The following is a 16,368-nucleotide window of genomic DNA, read 5'->3' as shown; positions in this document are numbered from 1 at the left end:
ACTGCTTTAACTGTCAGGACTATTTCACACTTCAAATGAAGACCTTCTTTAATTTTCGTTATATCGCTGACTGGTTGTTAAACCATCAGTCTGAATCAAATAAGTGAGAGCAGGCACTGCAGAACATCTTGAAAAGTGACAGGAGAGAATTTGACCGACTTGTCCCTGTTTGTCTCGGGTGAGGTTACAGACAATGTGAGCCACTCATCAACAGGTTCCTGGCTGAAGTCCCTCTCTGCCCATATGGGGACACTTTGGTTTTGGTGAAGTGTTAAATTAAGAACTAAATGGACATTGCAGAAATATGGAGAATTCAATCTGTGTTTTTTTTCTAATCTAGTATTGGATTTGATTAAACCATATATATATATATATACTGTATATATACACACACACACAAGATGTCCTCATGGTTAGTAGCAAAGCTCTGTGCTTGAGGTCAAGTCAAGGTCACCAGAGTTTGATTTCGAGTTTCTATTCCAAAGAACTGCAGCCTGTTTTCATTTGTACATCAGTCCCAGTAAATGTCACTTTCTTCAAGGTGTCATGGACATCTCTTGTATTTTCTGCCTTTTCATTATTAGTTTTTCAGACATCCTGAGTGTGAATGAGGGGCTGATGGCGTACAGGAGCAGCTGATGATGATTGGTGAATAGAGCTCTGTGATAGCTGGAGTCATTTGGAGTTTAGCAGAGACGGAGTCGTCACAGTCGACAAGCTCGCAGCCGATCATCCGGGAGACATCAAAGGCAGAAATGAACAGTGTTGACAAGCTGCTCGCTGTCTCTCAGACTCTGCTGATTTGGAGGGGAGAGAAGAGCATTACAGCTTGGATTTGTATCAGCATCACTGCCAATCTGGAGACTTTATTAATAGAAGAAACTGTTTTCACTCCCACTCCTAACAAAGGTCAAAAGTTCATGTTTGTTTTCTCTTTTTCATTTATTTATTTTTTTTATTAGGTTTGTTAAGCTGATAACTTGTAATTTTCTTAACAAAAATCGTTACATAGCTTATGAACAACTCTGAAAGTTAACAGTGCGAAAGGGTTCTCTCAACTTTGTCATACAGGACCATCCTGTTGCTAGGAAACATCCAAATAGGTTTGACCCTGTGCATCACTTTATTGCTGTAAGCGTTTCTTATCTGTACTTTCTAAAATGTGTCTGCTTTTGTTAGGTCTGTCTCAAACACTTCCAGCATCAGTTATAATCTAATATCTGACAAGACAGGATTATTAAGTCAGTTTCAGTTGATTTGCACTAATTTCATCAATTTCAAAATATGCATCATAAAAGGTGCCATTTTGCAAGATATAGCCAGAATTGTAGCTTTAAACACTTACGTATTGTGTTGCAGAGATGTGTACTTGGGTTAGTTAGTTAGTTAGTCTTGAGGTGATACTTTGTATAATAGCCTGTATAATAGTGCCTGTGGTTTTAGCTCAGGTGGTCTCAGAGGCTTTGTCAGGTCCTGGCCATGGTTATGAGGAGCAAGCTAAACCAAGCTGCTGTGACTCCCCCATAATTATAGGTCGCAGGTCAGGTCAGTCCATTCAACTACAGGGCCACTAGCCCCAAGGCTAACTGAGCTAATGCTAACTATATTTAACTCCAGCAAACACTATAGTGAGCAGAAGTGGCCAGTTAATGTGGCCCTGGTTTTATATTTTCTCTTAGTTACACACGCAATTAGTTTTGTTCTGTCACTATAATTAACTTGCTGTCTGTGTTAATGTATGTTTTACTGGGTACACAGCAAAGACTGCATACAAGTCTACATACATCAGTGGGTTGTATGTATATTATTTCTGCAAGTAGTAATTTAAAATAAATGGGGGCCTTATATACAAACAATGCATTTCCATTTCCTACACATTAACTGGTACTTATAAAAGACAAACATTTGGTCAGAATGTGCAAACTTCACACATAGCAGACCAGATACACACAAAGCTTTGCTACTCTCTTAAAACAATATGATTCTTGAGGAACTTACTGTGTTCCAATTTCTGAGGATTTGCTGGTTTTCTCTATGTGATAATATTGTAAAATGAGTATCTTTGAGCTTTTAAGTGTTAAATATTCAAAACGAGACATACAGTATGAAGACAGCACTTTGTATGAAATGTGATGGTGATTTTTTTACTGTTTTGTGGCATTTTATAGAACAAAGAAGTAATCAGGGAAATAACAATAATGAAATAATGAAATAATAAAAACTAACATAATGAAAACCATTAACTTCAACCCTATAGATAATCAGTGATGGGGAGGTTACATTTGAAATGCTGTTGGCTATAGATTACTATAGCTTACTAATTACCCAACTAATTTTTAAAAATACTTAATTAAAGTAACATAAGTTATTGAATTTGATTTCTTTTCCTACAAATATTTTGAACTGTGCAGTACGATAGAATATATACATCCCATTGGTAGGACACTGACACAATATAAAGCTAAATTAGGTCTTGGTCATACACAAATATCAGTCAACTAATCAAATCAGTCTAAGCAATGTACAGTGATTTTATTGGCACATGAGAGGCGGTACAAATTCAAATAAGAGAACCAATCAAACACCCTTAAAAGTGGAGAGCATTAGGATGTTTTTGGATGAGGGATGGGATCACCATAATATAAACCTTAAAGCAGGCAGTCTATCACCAACCACCAACACTGGGATGACTGTTGGGATGAGGCTTACAACCAGGAAAGCACCAGAATCACTCGTAACAACAACAGCATTGATACAGAGACCACCAGGACTGGAGTCACAAAGACATTGACCAGGGGGACATGGACCACTGGAACGCGGACCACTTTTACAAAACCCACTGGGACCAGAAGAAACAAGAGTCGCTGCCTTTCAACTGTGACCACAGCAGTGTTATTCTGTTATCAAACTCTAAATATTTTGTGTGTTTCTGTCTGTGGTCAGAACAATGTGCAGTTTTCTTGTAAAGATCATCTGCGGTTTTCACTCCTCAAGGACATTAATCATTACATGCCTGACAACGCCGGCGCTCTTTGTCACTCACACGATGCTTGGCTACATAACAAAAAGCCAAACCCCTGTTGGCTGAGGGAATTTTCTTTCTATGTAAGTCAGACATTTTTCTTCATTATTCCAGATATGCGCTGCATACTTCTCATTGTTATTCACACATTGCACAACCAAAAGTTCAACTGATCTTTATGTCTCTGGTTCTTCTCTAGAATGATGACCTTGGATGAGGAAAGAACCTATCTGAGAACATTAGTTTATGATCAAGGCGGTGAAGCATTTCAGACCTCGACTTTGTTTTTACAGTAGAGCCCTCAAGAATATGCATTTTGACTTCAAAGACATTACCAGATCATTACACAATATGTCTGTGCAAATAGGAAAGTGTATAGTAAAGATAAGTTTGAACTATTTGCTGATCTTCTGAGAATAAAACCTCTTTCTGGCTGCAACGATACCTGAGTCCCTTCTCTCTCTCTCTCTCTTGTTTCTTACCAACATCCTGACAAAGGTGCCATTAGCTTTGTGGAGCTACAGATTGGGAACAAATGGAGTAGGAAACGGTTGTTTCTCCTCAGGCTTGCAAGTGGGGCATCGCACAGAGTGTGTTTGGAATGCCTTGTTCCACTGTCATTCACAGAGTCTCAGAGTGGCCATTTGCCACAACGCCATAATATCTGCCCTGGGGCTGGTGACATCATGGTGGATCAGGAGGATGAGCCAGAGGAGGATGTGGCAGAGGATGAGGGGGAGACTTGTTTGGAGGCAGTTGGTGGCACTCCCTGGTGTTACCAGCTGTCTACCCTGAAGGACAATGACTGCTTGCCATTGTGTCATTGTAAAACTACGAATTCCATTTATTTAAAAGGTTTTGTACAAGAACTTTGTTTATCATTTGTTTCGATTTCTTTCTTTATTTTTTCCAAAATAAAGCTGCAAAGTGTTTTTTGTATGTAATGTCCTCGTGCCTCTTCCTGAAAACATCAGGCATGGCAGCCACTGATTGAATCAGAGTCTAACACAGTCAGTGATCAGTGAGAGACACATCCTCAAAGAGACCACAGATCATGTCCAACTGACAGAATCCAAAACAGTCTTTATTATGGCAGCCCATCAAGGTCCAGAAGCCCCTCCTCTGACTCTCTTTAGTTTAAGAGCCCTTTATCAGTTATCAAAACTGTTTCTGATTACTATTTATTTTTTAGCGAACAGATTAGTATTATAGAGTTAAGGTAATTGTTTTAACTATGTCATACTGGTCAGTGTCCAGGTGTCTGGAGAAATAAAGAAACTGTTGTACAGTAGGGGGTCAATATGGCCCAAAAAGAAAGTTTTGCCCCAGGGTCTCCAAATGAATTATTTTGGCCATGTTTCCTGGTCCAACTCATGATTCCATAATTAATTATTACAATACGTACAGTATAAATTGCACAAGGAAGAATGATTGCATTTGCATTTTCACTCACTCTAATGCAAACATATGTACTTATGTATGTACAGTATCAGTCTGTGGGCACACAATATAGTGATTTCCAGCAAGAAACATATTGTCATAGAAGACAATAACTAGTCTAATTTTGTGGAATCTTATTTCCTGTGTATCTCTATAAAAATCCAGCACAGCAACAACACTTCCACCTACAAACATCAGCACACGTTAGGAAGGTGACCTTGCTTCCCTTTCCCTCCTCCTCAGTCCTCTCCTCTCTCCTCTCCAGATTGTTTACCTCCTTTCAGCACCTTGCAAAAGTCAGTTGTAATCTCTTTTTTCATTTCCTATTTTGCTGTTGCATGACCGATGAGTGTTGACTTTGAGCAGCGCAATAAAGAAACACAATGCAAATGAAACGGCTCCTCCATGATGTTGTCATGTCTTCTTGTCTTTAGCTCTTTGTATTTTCAATTTTAACCTGTCTTCTGCATATATTTGTTCGCTGTATATTAATGGATTTTTCAAGTAATGTATTGCATTCAGGAAAAAAAGCACTTTTTCAATCCAAAGATTTGCATGATTTCACATTTGGCCTTGTAGAGTACGCATGAGGGCTTTGCATGGGGCTCCATCACATAATTATTTTGTTACCTGGGTCCAAAACCAGGAAAAGAATCCAAAACAGCTGACGGCAAACAGAAACACTAGTAAGTAAAAGTCCAGAATTTAATGAAGTTAAAAAGGCAGCTGCAAAAATCCAAGTCCATTTTCACAAAAACTATTGAGGCTTTACGCAAGCGTCCAAATAAATCACTACAAGAAGGAGGAGAGGGGCATAAGGGGCAGGAGAGGTAATGTGGTCAGAGCAACACAGAGTCGGAAAAATCCAACAAACAACGGAGGAAGGCAGGTGAACCCGAGGCAGAAAATGCAGACATTACTACAAAAGTTACATCCAAAAGTTAATAACAAAAATCAATTAATCGTATTACCGTGAAGAGTGTCACAATCTCCTGGCAGCGATGGAGTGGGAGAGCTGAAAGTAAGTGGCTGCAGGTGTGCAGGTGGAGTGCCGGGAAGAGGGAACCAGATCACCACGCCCAGCTCTGGACACACCAAAATAACAGACAAAATGAGACAGGAACAAACCAAGACACAAGGAAGGGGAACCTGCTGCTTTGTTTGCATTGGAGTAATTATAAGGTCATCAACTCAACACTACAATTACTAGCAAGCGTCCACATATGCATTTAGATGAATAATAAATGTAATAACTGAATCCTGTTTTACCACTTGATGAATTTATACAACATAAATCACATTCATCCATCCATCCATCCATTTTCTATACCGCTTATCCGTCAGGGTCGCGGGGGAGCTGGAGCCTATCCCAGCTGACTACGGGCGAGAGGCGGGGTTCACCCTGGACTGGTCGCCAGTCAATCGCAGGGCCGACACACAAAGACAGACAACCACACACTCTCACACTCACACCTAGGGGCAATGTAGAGTAGCCAATTAACCTAATGTGCATGTTTTTGGTATTGTGGGAGGAAGCCGGAGTACCCGGAGAAAACCCACGCAGGCACAGGGAGAACATGCAAACTCCACATAGAAGGGCCCAGACCGGGATTCGAACCTGGAACCCTCTTAAATCACATTAATCTCCATCAAATGTTTTGAGAGCACCTGTGATATGACTGCACTTAATTTAAATTAAAAACTGAACTGAAATATTATAACTCTTTTTTTATTTTTAAAAATATATCCAGCATTTACTACACACTTACTGTCACCATAATTTAAAATAAATTCAAGCCTCTGTTGGCATACCTTTTGGTGGTAATAACGAGCCAAACCCTCCTAAGACACCAGAACAAATTGTAAACAGATATAAGCTAAGAAATGATAACTGTTTATTGTCAAAAATGACAAAAAAAATTCAGACTGCATTGGGAGACTAAAATGTTTCATTCTAAGCCAGAAAAAATCACCAAGCAATCAAAGATAAATCATCTTTGAATGAATAAACAATTTCTTTGCTGACCACAAATATGATCATATGATCATATTTGTGGTCAGCAAAGAAATTATTATCATTTCAGTTAAAAGCGGTTCTTTACTTACTTTGGGCAGGACAGCCCTGCTTTATGTAAGCCTGCAGGGAGACTTGAAGCTTTGGGAACTGCAGTTGTTCCTCTTTGTGAATTTTAAAGAAGTTATTGGGCCTGCTGAAGATTAATCAACCGACATTTGCAAATGCTTTGATTAAGCTGTTTGAAGACTGTGTTACTTTTTCTTTTCCTTGTTCTCATTTTCCAAACCAGACTACAGCATGGACATTTACTTTAAGAAGAGGTAGTCTGATATTAATGTGTACAATCACTGTTTGTGCCTTTAAATGAAGTGGTAGTTGTATTTTAACTGTTCAATTCAAATTCATAAACAGTTTATTTGTCCCCAGGGGGCAATTTAAAGGCACACAGAGTAGTTACAGTAATCAAGAAACCAAAATCGGCTGTGCAACAAGGCATTAGTGCAACAAAGCATGGAAATACTATTTAATACTATAGTATTTATAGTATTTAAGTATTTAATCTACAGTCCAAACCCCAAAGATATTCAGTGCACTGATGCTGTTTGAGAAAGATGAGCATCAAATCCACACATCTGGGAAGCCGAAACCTGAGAAAGTTCAGCTCAGTAACTAGAAGTAAATGTTGCCACTGTATGCTTCCGCAGACTGTTTAAGTTTTGTACGTTTCATACATGTCACATCACAAATTCTGCAATATCTGTCATATTGCTTTCAATTACATGTTTGTGAGTTGACCTTCTCATCGAGTGATGGAGAGGTTGGCATTGGAGTGACAGCTGGGTGAGAACGCTAGCAAGAGACCGCTGTTTGAGACCGCTTTATTTGCAAATTGGTTATTTGAGTGACCTTTGGGACCTTTTGAAGCCATCTTTGTACCAGCAAAAGTAGATATTTTGAACAGTTGTTTGTGCCTAAACCAACCCACAGTTTAAGCACAGCATTGTCACAACATAAAACAGAAACTTGAAATGAAAAGAAACGTAAAGTGAGGTGTTACGTGGCTGCAGCTTGTCCTTTCTTTTTCAATTTTGTGTCACTCCTTTATGATCTATTGTTTTCTTAAATTTTATTGAAATCATTTTTTTTTTTAATTCTTTGTGACAATCTGTGCACTTATAAAGACTCTAGTTAGAGTCTGGGTTCTGAATGCTCCTCCTCATATAACCCTGTTCCCATCAAATGTTCAAATGTTTCACCATAGCTCACTTGCAAAAGAGGTAATTCATCTTCAATACAACCAGAGCATACAAAAAATCTATCAGATCTATAGATTCATTGTATAAAGGATGAGAAACAACAACGTGCATGTTGATATGAACCCCTGCAGATGTCCTGCTGTGTTCCTAAGCTTAATAGTTGGTGTAAGTCATTATGCTAAAGCTATAATATGGACAGCGAGAGGAGTAATAGCAGGGGCAGCCACTGGAACACAGTGGCTGCTAAATGTTGTGAAGCGAACTGTTAGGGATAATAATGATCCATTGGGCTTGGTTGTCACATGGAAGCTTCAGGTAATGAAGTAGAAAGATTTAAAGAAGACCTTCAGATGACTTCCACAGCAGGAGACATGCGGTAATAGAGCTAGATTGAATAATAAAACAAAAGCTTGTGTGATGCAAGCATGGTGGCATTTGTGGTGTGTGTGTGTGTGTGTGTGTGTGTGTGTGTGTGTGCGTGTGTGCATGTGTGTATGTGTGTTTGTTCTTCAGAGTAATAGCAGCTACTAAAATTAAAGCCACAATGCACAGTACATTATGAACACTGCTATAACCTGAGGGGATAAAAGTGTTTTTAACTGTATGTATGCATCTACAGGCAGTTTGTGTGCACTATAAAGACAAATGGGGCCAATGGATGTGACTGGTATGGTGGTATTTAGTTACAGGTGGAGTATATATGAAATATACCCAATTTTCCTCTCTTTTTAGCAACTGCAGACCTATTTACAAAAATCCAAAAAAAAAAAAAAATGCGTGACATTTGGCACTTTCTCTTGAAGAAATCATGACAAATGTTCTCTGTGTTGGCTCTAAATAAAATAAAACAAATATATGAACATATCACAAGGAACTTTGTACTGGTTATGAAATAGTCTCATTTTAATACTGCCTCTACTTGGCCTACATAAGGAAACAAAACCTTCAGCAACAACAGCGACCATTTATTTATAGTTAATCTTAACACCTGCCACTGCCTCAGAACCACTGATTTAAATAGAGATGGATGAAGTATCTTCACTCCCTTTCACTGTACAAAAACAAAGCCAAAATATCCTGGATACATACCCTCATCTGACCTAATTGTGAGCAGCACTTGGCTGTCAATCATGATGTTTTACCCCTTTTTATGACATTAACTGATTAAAACCACATTTTTCAGAATACAAAATAAGAGCATTTCTAATAACCATGGATTACATTTGAGGGCTAAATTAGCATTGAACTTCTGATAAACCTCTTAAAACCCCACTCGGTGTGTTGTCCAGATCCCCTGTGCTTGACAGAGGCCAAGTGGCAGAGAAGCAACAGAAGGTTGAGTATCAGCAGCAGACAAAATCACATGTAGAACTAGAATATTGAGTTGAGGATTTATTTCTACCGCACCAGAGGTTATTGTTGTGAGAAAAACCAAGAATGTTTGGTGAGATTTTTTTTCATTCATGTCTTCTTTGAATGAAGTGTGTTTTACAGTGTGTGTTCATATTCTGGCCATATCTTCTAAATTGTACCTTTAAGTCATTTTGCCATCATTTTTAGAGCAGCTTTCAAATTATTATGAAACAGATGATTTGGTGAAAAGTCAAAACTGATATTGCTACCATCTCGCAGGGCAACCAAGATTACCTGCATGTAATAACTTTCCATATCTAGCTGTTAGATAAATATACAAGTGGATCAGTCATCTCAGTCCCGTTTAAACTCTTTAGAAAGTGTTTTTCTCTTTGAAAAAAATATTGACGGAAGAGAAACAAGAAAACTGGAAATAGCTCTATTTGAAAGCAAAGAGCGACAAACCTTTTTCCTTCCCTGTGACTGAGGTATTTCTCATCTGATTATTACTTTCCCACTCTACCCAGTCACGAGCCAGCCCTGTGATTCCATCTGTTTCCACTGATCGCTGTTAGAGGTCAACAAAGGTCAGACAGATAAGGTGGTTGCTGAATAAATTTGTCACGAATCTGAATTTTAATCCTGAGAAAGTATCTCCTATTCTGACGAAGACGGGTTATTCTGGTGGAAGAGGACACGACACGAAAAGATTATGCTCCTCAGTTGACTTCTTCAGATATGCACAGGCAATGTCTCAGCCCAAATCTGACAGACTTAGCTACCCTTTCTGTTCTGGCTATTTTTGTTCAGTACATATACACTGTATATGTAGTGCCAATATGTCACAGATGGATGTAGCTTCGCCAAAGAGGCCAAACTATTTTAGAGAATGTAAAAGATGTAATACTGTGAAAGTTAATTCTTTGGATTTGGACTTGATTTCTTTGGTAACATGAAACCCCTAAGACACAGATGGCTGAAATAAGCAGTGGAAAAGGTCACAGATCCGTTTCAAGTACCACAGAAACATGTTATTATTTCAGCATGGCAGCGAGGAATGATTAAAAAAAAACCAAAAAAAAAAACCAATCCACCATTGATGACAGTATCACTGCTACAAAACCACCCATTATCTCCATTATATCCCCCCAGTGTGACCTGCTGCGTGTGCTGGTGGTAACCGCCTCCTGCCACAGGCAGAACAGGCACATAGCAGTGTCATCATCAGACAGGTCGACCATGGGCCTTCTGGGAAACCCTTGCAGCTTTCTTACCAGATCAATTTGATTGGTCCCTGGAGCCAAGGCTCATCGGGCACACAATGCACCCTCTCCCAGTTTCCTGCCTCTACCTGTCATCATTTACATTTTGATAGGCCTCTGCCTGTGATGACTGCTGATTTTTATCAAGGTCAAAGCTGCAACAGCTGAAGGGAGAAAAACAGGGCCATAGACGAGGAGAAGAAATCAACGCTGATGATGGTGATGGAGGAGGATGGGAAGGGACATGGATAGAGACATTAGGTGAATGACTGAAAAGACCATGATGAGTGCGACTGGAAGAGCAAAATCGAGAATGAGCAGACGTGGGGTGAGATGAAACACAGGGGTACACGAGTGGGAGGGAGTACAGCCACTAAACAATGAGTCCACACTGTGTGCAGTATTGTGCCAAATAATGGCAAGTGACTGAGGAAGAGACACAGTATAATTGCTGTTTTTGATGACTCAGACCATGGAGACACTGATGCTATGTGTGAGGTGTTTGGGTCGTGATCGGGGCATGCAGCTTTCCACTTTGCTCCGGTTAGTGAGATGAGTTGTGCACAGCCATTCGAAAAAGCAGCACGTACTTGAAACAATAGCTAAAGCAAATTGAATTTGTGGTAATTCATATGGAAATAGGCAATAACAACAAACAACAGACATCGGTGCATGTACACATATTTAATATTGTCACCAATATTAAATAATAATATTGGTGAAGCTTGATTTTTATCTGTAAAGTATTATATGTGAATGCTACCATGTGATGAATTGTATCAGAAAGCATTTTTTTTTTTTTAATCAGTATGTCAGGTCTTTGTCTCTGTCAGCTTGTTCTGGAGTTCTTCTGCCTCCTAGAGGCCATAAATCCAGAAACAGCTGTGTCTGTGAGGAGGACATTAGTATAATAAAATAAAAACTCATAGTTTCGCTCGCAGTTTCATAATACAGGGGCAAACACAAAAGGGGCAAAATGAGAGCGAGAGATCCTTTAGTGTCATTGGATGACCTTGAAAAAGGATGAAAATCCAGGAGGAATTGTCAACAGGCAACACATCTAACACACACGCACATATCGCACAACTATCTGACACTGCACCCCCCAGCACATATGTTATCTCCAGAAAACACACACATACATGCTGTTAGTGTGTGTCCTCTCTCTTGAGGATAACACTCACTGCTGTGATTGTTCTTTACAATCCATATTTTGTATTTTGCAATGATAATAATAATCCCATGAGCACGTACCAGTGTCATCTGCACAGATGATTATTTTGATCTGTCATTACTGATCTATCATAGATGTCTATGGACAAAAATCTTATATAGATCTTCCAGTTGAAATTATGGGAGCCATTGGACCATGAGGGCCAGCTGGGGCTAGCTGGTTAGCATGCTAACTTCAGTCTATAGCTTTGCAACAAAACACACAGACATCTGACAGAACGACAGACTATTCATATTAACATTCTTACATAGCTTACAATGTGCACATTTAATGTTTGTGGCAGCACCAAATACCAAATCCCCACTACAAAAAGTGCAATACTCTTGATTTTCACAGTTTCCTTCACAGTTTTTCTTTGGAAAAATAGTCAGTAAGATGTTCAAAAAGCCACAGAAAAAGGCACAAAGGCTTTTTCTCCAGACACAAGACTAGACAGAAGAGAGCTGAGGACAAGCCACTGAGCACAAGTGATGGTGATGTGTGGTGTCATCTTCTGTCCTGCTGAATCTCAGACACATGTCCAAGTAAAAGCAGGGAACCCAGAGCTGATGTCCCTATTTGTACCCACTCACTGACACAAGAAACAGACAACCTCTGCACAGAAACAATCCCTTTGCTTGTTGCCAAATCTACTCTACAGGTCAACTAATCAATTGAAATGTAAACCAGAAGAATTAAATTACATTTAGTACTGTCAGTCCTCTTTCAGAATGGATTGCTGAATAGTAAACACTTGTCATATCAGAAGACATAAATATGACAATATAAAGTAACATAATTTTGTTATTTAAGTAATTAAATAACGTTCACGTTGAATGTTTTTCCTTTAGTGTGGATCACATGAGTTGCAGGATGCATAATGTAACTTACCCCTGCAAAAATACTCAAAGCAGAATCACAATGCTTTATCGTAAGGAATCATAAGTTGAAGGTTCTTGGCTGCTCTTGACATCTTGGCACAATGTGATGAATCCACAATCTCTCCCTCTCTTTCCAGATACAAGGAGGCATGTCCACACACACGGCTATGGCCCCTGAAGGCAGAAAAAACACACAGCCAGCACTGGCGTATCTCTGTGACTTTCAGATTGTTACTAATTCCCTAAGGATACTCACATGGCCTACCTGTGAGTTCCTGCTGCTCATCACAGCACTCCGGCTTATCTTCCTGCTGGCTAGCGTCTCGTCATTTGGTGAGGTCCTGGTCACCTTCGTCTGTGGCTCTGGCCCTGTCGCTCTTACTTCTTTCCCCACGCCAGTGTGTTGCTGTCTTATCTTTACCTTCTCAAGACTCCTCTTTCTGTGTGTGTCTCTCTGCCTTTTTTGTTCTGTGTTTTTGCACCTTGTAGTTCATCCAGCTAGCTTCCCATTGGTTGGGTGGGGCTGCGTGCTCACCTCTGATAGGTTGAGGGCAGTGTCTGTCACAGGGGCTGAGCTCAAACAGAGGCAGGTCATTTGTGTTATTGAGTCACCTCAGTGGCTGGAAGTTAACAAAAACATAAAACCATTTCAACCCAAAAACATGCAATAAAACCAACATAACAATAATAAAATTAAACAAGACACTTAAAACATATCAAAAAATGCAAACATAGCAAACCTTAAAAGATACATACAACAAAAGAAAATGAATATTTCTGCCATGAGATACTTCTCCTAAACTTAAGTTACAGGCCTTGAAAAAGTTTAAGGGAAGGAAAAACGTCAGCAGGTTTGGTTGTTGAAGGTCAGCGGTGTCTGAAAACTGTTTTTTGCTTGCATGCCAAAAACTGCTCAGAAAGTGAGAAGAATTTTTGCAGCATAAATATAAAGTGAACTATGACCTCTCAGTTGTTGTCAGTTCTGATTTTCATGTGTTTTAACAGGTACTGTGCAGATCACCTGACAGGGACACAAGTGGTTTAGTTCGATTTCATAGTTTCTGCTACAGTGCGTCTCTGCGTTTTTTCTGTGGTTCCTCCACCCCTTCTACTTTACATAGAATATTTATTTTTATTATTTTTTTATTTCTGTTTCATAGTTTTTCAGATCGATTTACTTTAAAAAATGTGTTCCAGAACTGATGTTTGCGGGAACCTGCTTAAAAGGCTGTTTGCAATAGAAAGTGGAACAATTTGGGGAGGAGGCAATGTTATAATAATATGACACATAGCTGAGCTAGCAAAGGCGTCTGCTGTCATTGTAGTTTATTTATTTATTTATTAGCAATAAAAGCAGCTTTTAAAATTTAAATTTAACATGATGGTTTGTGTGAGGTATATCACGGAAAGAGTACACATAAATATGGTTTCTTGAAACTTGGCAACATTTCTGTTAAATAAATAGGATGAACAAATTAAGCTTTGTTTGATTTGATCAGTGATTGGTTTAAGGAAATAGTTTCCTCACACTGTTTGAGTTGAAGTGACTGCACTATTTTCAACATTTAACACACACACACACACATTAGGTGAGAACAAGCTGCACATTCTCTCAGGTTTTCCACATTGGTTTATATGTGTGTTTTATCCTGCCGCTGCTGTTTAATCATTTATCATTCCCTGTTGTACTTGATCGGAGACCCGCAATTATGTTTGTCAGTAGTGAATTTTAATACGAAACCTACTTTCATCTAAATTTCTCTTACATAATCCTTTTCATATCCACTGCTGCTTTGTCCTGAGAGTGTGCCCTGTTGCCATGGTGATCTACGAGGGGATGGATGCTGTTTGAAGGGCAAATAGGGGGCAAAGGCCCAACAAACGGCCTGAATTAAGAACACAGCTGACAGTATCCCTGTGGAGATCGACCCCACAGCTCTCCTTCTGTCCTCCCCTTCCTCTCTCCTCCTCTCTGAGTGGCCCAAAACTACACCTTCAGGGTCCTAAAATAGAGACACCAGCTCGGGTGATGGAGAAACAAAAAGAGACAGTTTTTTTACCAAAGACAAATTGCAACCCTCTGTGGAGAAAAAGGAGGCCAGACAAGATGAGGACGAGGTAAGCCCGGTCATCCCTCCTCTAGCCTCCAACAACTCAGCTGAGTGCAAAGCTTATAAATGGCACACTCAAACAAACTGCTAAGTTGTCTGGGTTAAAATTTTGTTCATTTAGCATGACAACTTAAGTCACATTATTGTTTGTTTAATCAAAAGAGCTAGCATGTGATTACATGACATTTCATCACTTCAACTGGAAATGGATTTTTCATGACATTTAGAAAGTAAAATAAACTCCAGCAAACCTCAATCACTTTATTATTTATTTTAAGATATTATATTATGGGGCTGTGACAAATTTTGGATATCATTCTAGTACCGGAGGGAGTTCAGTCCCATGTTTGCCAGCTGTGTTGACACACTTCAGCCATCCATGACATTAAATTACAGACATCAGAGCCTACAAAATGTTGTTTATGTCCTAGTTGTAATTACTTACAGGCACTGCTTTTTCCCAGTTGGCAGCTTGTATTAATGGTAATTCAGCCATGACTGGCTTGCAGCATTTGTACAGAATAATCAAATCTATCACATCTAGATCTTGATTGGCTGAGAGCAACAGACAATCGGGATCAATTTAAAGGGCATTAAACTTCACTGTTTGTAGTACAGAGTAACGTACACTGTGCGATATAGCCTTTCGTCAGCATCACATAATATTATTACTGACCATAGCGGGACTAAATGTCTTTGAGGCCTCATGGCCCATAGGAACTATGCGCACCTATTGATATCCATATGCCTCGAGTCTCTGTGCAACATGTATGTGCTCTGCCAATTTAAACCTGCAATAATTGACTTCTGGTGCCAGTGGAAACAAGCTGTAAACACAGCACTGACATAGCATCGCCTTTTGAGTGCACATGGAAAACATCCTGCCAGTATACACATCCAGGAAATGTAGAACACAATGAGTAGATATTTTGAGTTGTATTTCTGTTGGCCTGTTGAATGTGAATCCTTTTAGCTCTGCTTTTGGTCTCCACCAGCTCCTGAGAAGAATATTTGGCTCTCTAGCTAAATGCTTCACTTTGTTCAACAAGCTGGTCTCTAACTTTGTCTGGGTGGCATACTGGAGTTTAATGGGGATTTTCAGTTAAACCAGCTCCTGAGGACTCCTGAGGACTGTAAAACCAAAACCTCCATTCAAAGGAAACTGCAGAGATGAGTGACAATTCTCCAAAGGTTTGTCATTACAAGCAGCCCTTTTACATCACACACGGTCATTTGATATATGGTCATCAAAATGACTGATTACAGCAGCTTTAGGCAACAAATCAAATCAATGCACACAGCATACACATGGCAGGTTGATTTCCACCACTGCCACTTTATCAGGTCACAACAATGAGCTTATTACAATATCTACAGAAAAAATTAAAATAAATGTATGAAATTCATCTTATCTGTTCTTTAAAATATTACTGCAGTGTCTGTACTGTCACAGCCAATGGGAACTGCTTCAGTTGGCTCCCCTGCTGCTTGCCTATATGTGGCATTCCATATCAAATACTGTAATCTTAATACAACTGAGCTTAGTGAATTGTATAAGCAAACAAATGTATTTTTGTGTAGATACCTCACATTTAACAAGTTTTCACTGGAGATATGCGATCACAAATACCTTTTGGCTGAAATTCTTTAAATAGTGTCCTGTAAGCTCTGCATCAGGAGGAAGTACAGCTCAGTTGTTTTGGGGAAGACCTGACAAAAAGCAGACATCAAAAACCATCTGCCGGGTTTTATTTTTCTCATACTGACCAGGCGCGTGGGCTCTACTCAATAAGCGCGGTGTTTACTCTGCAGT

The 16,368-nt window shown here is 39.4% G+C and overlaps 1 long non-coding RNA gene across 3 annotated transcripts; it reads right to left on the bottom strand.

The window, feature by feature from the left end:
- Positions 1-387: 387 nt before the first annotated feature.
- On the bottom strand, positions 388-13,052 carry LOC124053760. 3 transcript variants are annotated; one of them, XR_006842220.1, is made up of 4 exons: positions 12,710-13,052; positions 12,455-12,618; positions 5,434-5,547; positions 388-797 (listed from the first exon to the last, which is right to left on the bottom strand). It is a non-coding gene; the product is annotated as an uncharacterized LOC124053760 (long non-coding RNA). The 3 variants fall into 3 exon arrangements; XR_006842219.1 differs by having other exon boundaries at positions 388-794; XR_006842221.1 differs by lacking the exons at positions 388-797; positions 5,434-5,547 and adding an exon at positions 11,037-11,238 and having other exon boundaries at positions 12,710-13,051.
- Between the last annotated feature and the right edge of the window lie 3,316 nt (positions 13,053-16,368).

The sequence above is a fragment of the Scatophagus argus genome, chromosome 22 (genome assembly GCF_020382885.2).
Source record: "Scatophagus argus isolate fScaArg1 chromosome 22, fScaArg1.pri, whole genome shotgun sequence".
In the NCBI taxonomy this organism is placed as follows: Eukaryota; Metazoa; Chordata; class Actinopteri; family Scatophagidae; genus Scatophagus; species Scatophagus argus.
This window is presented reverse-complemented; position numbering and strand designations above follow the sequence as displayed.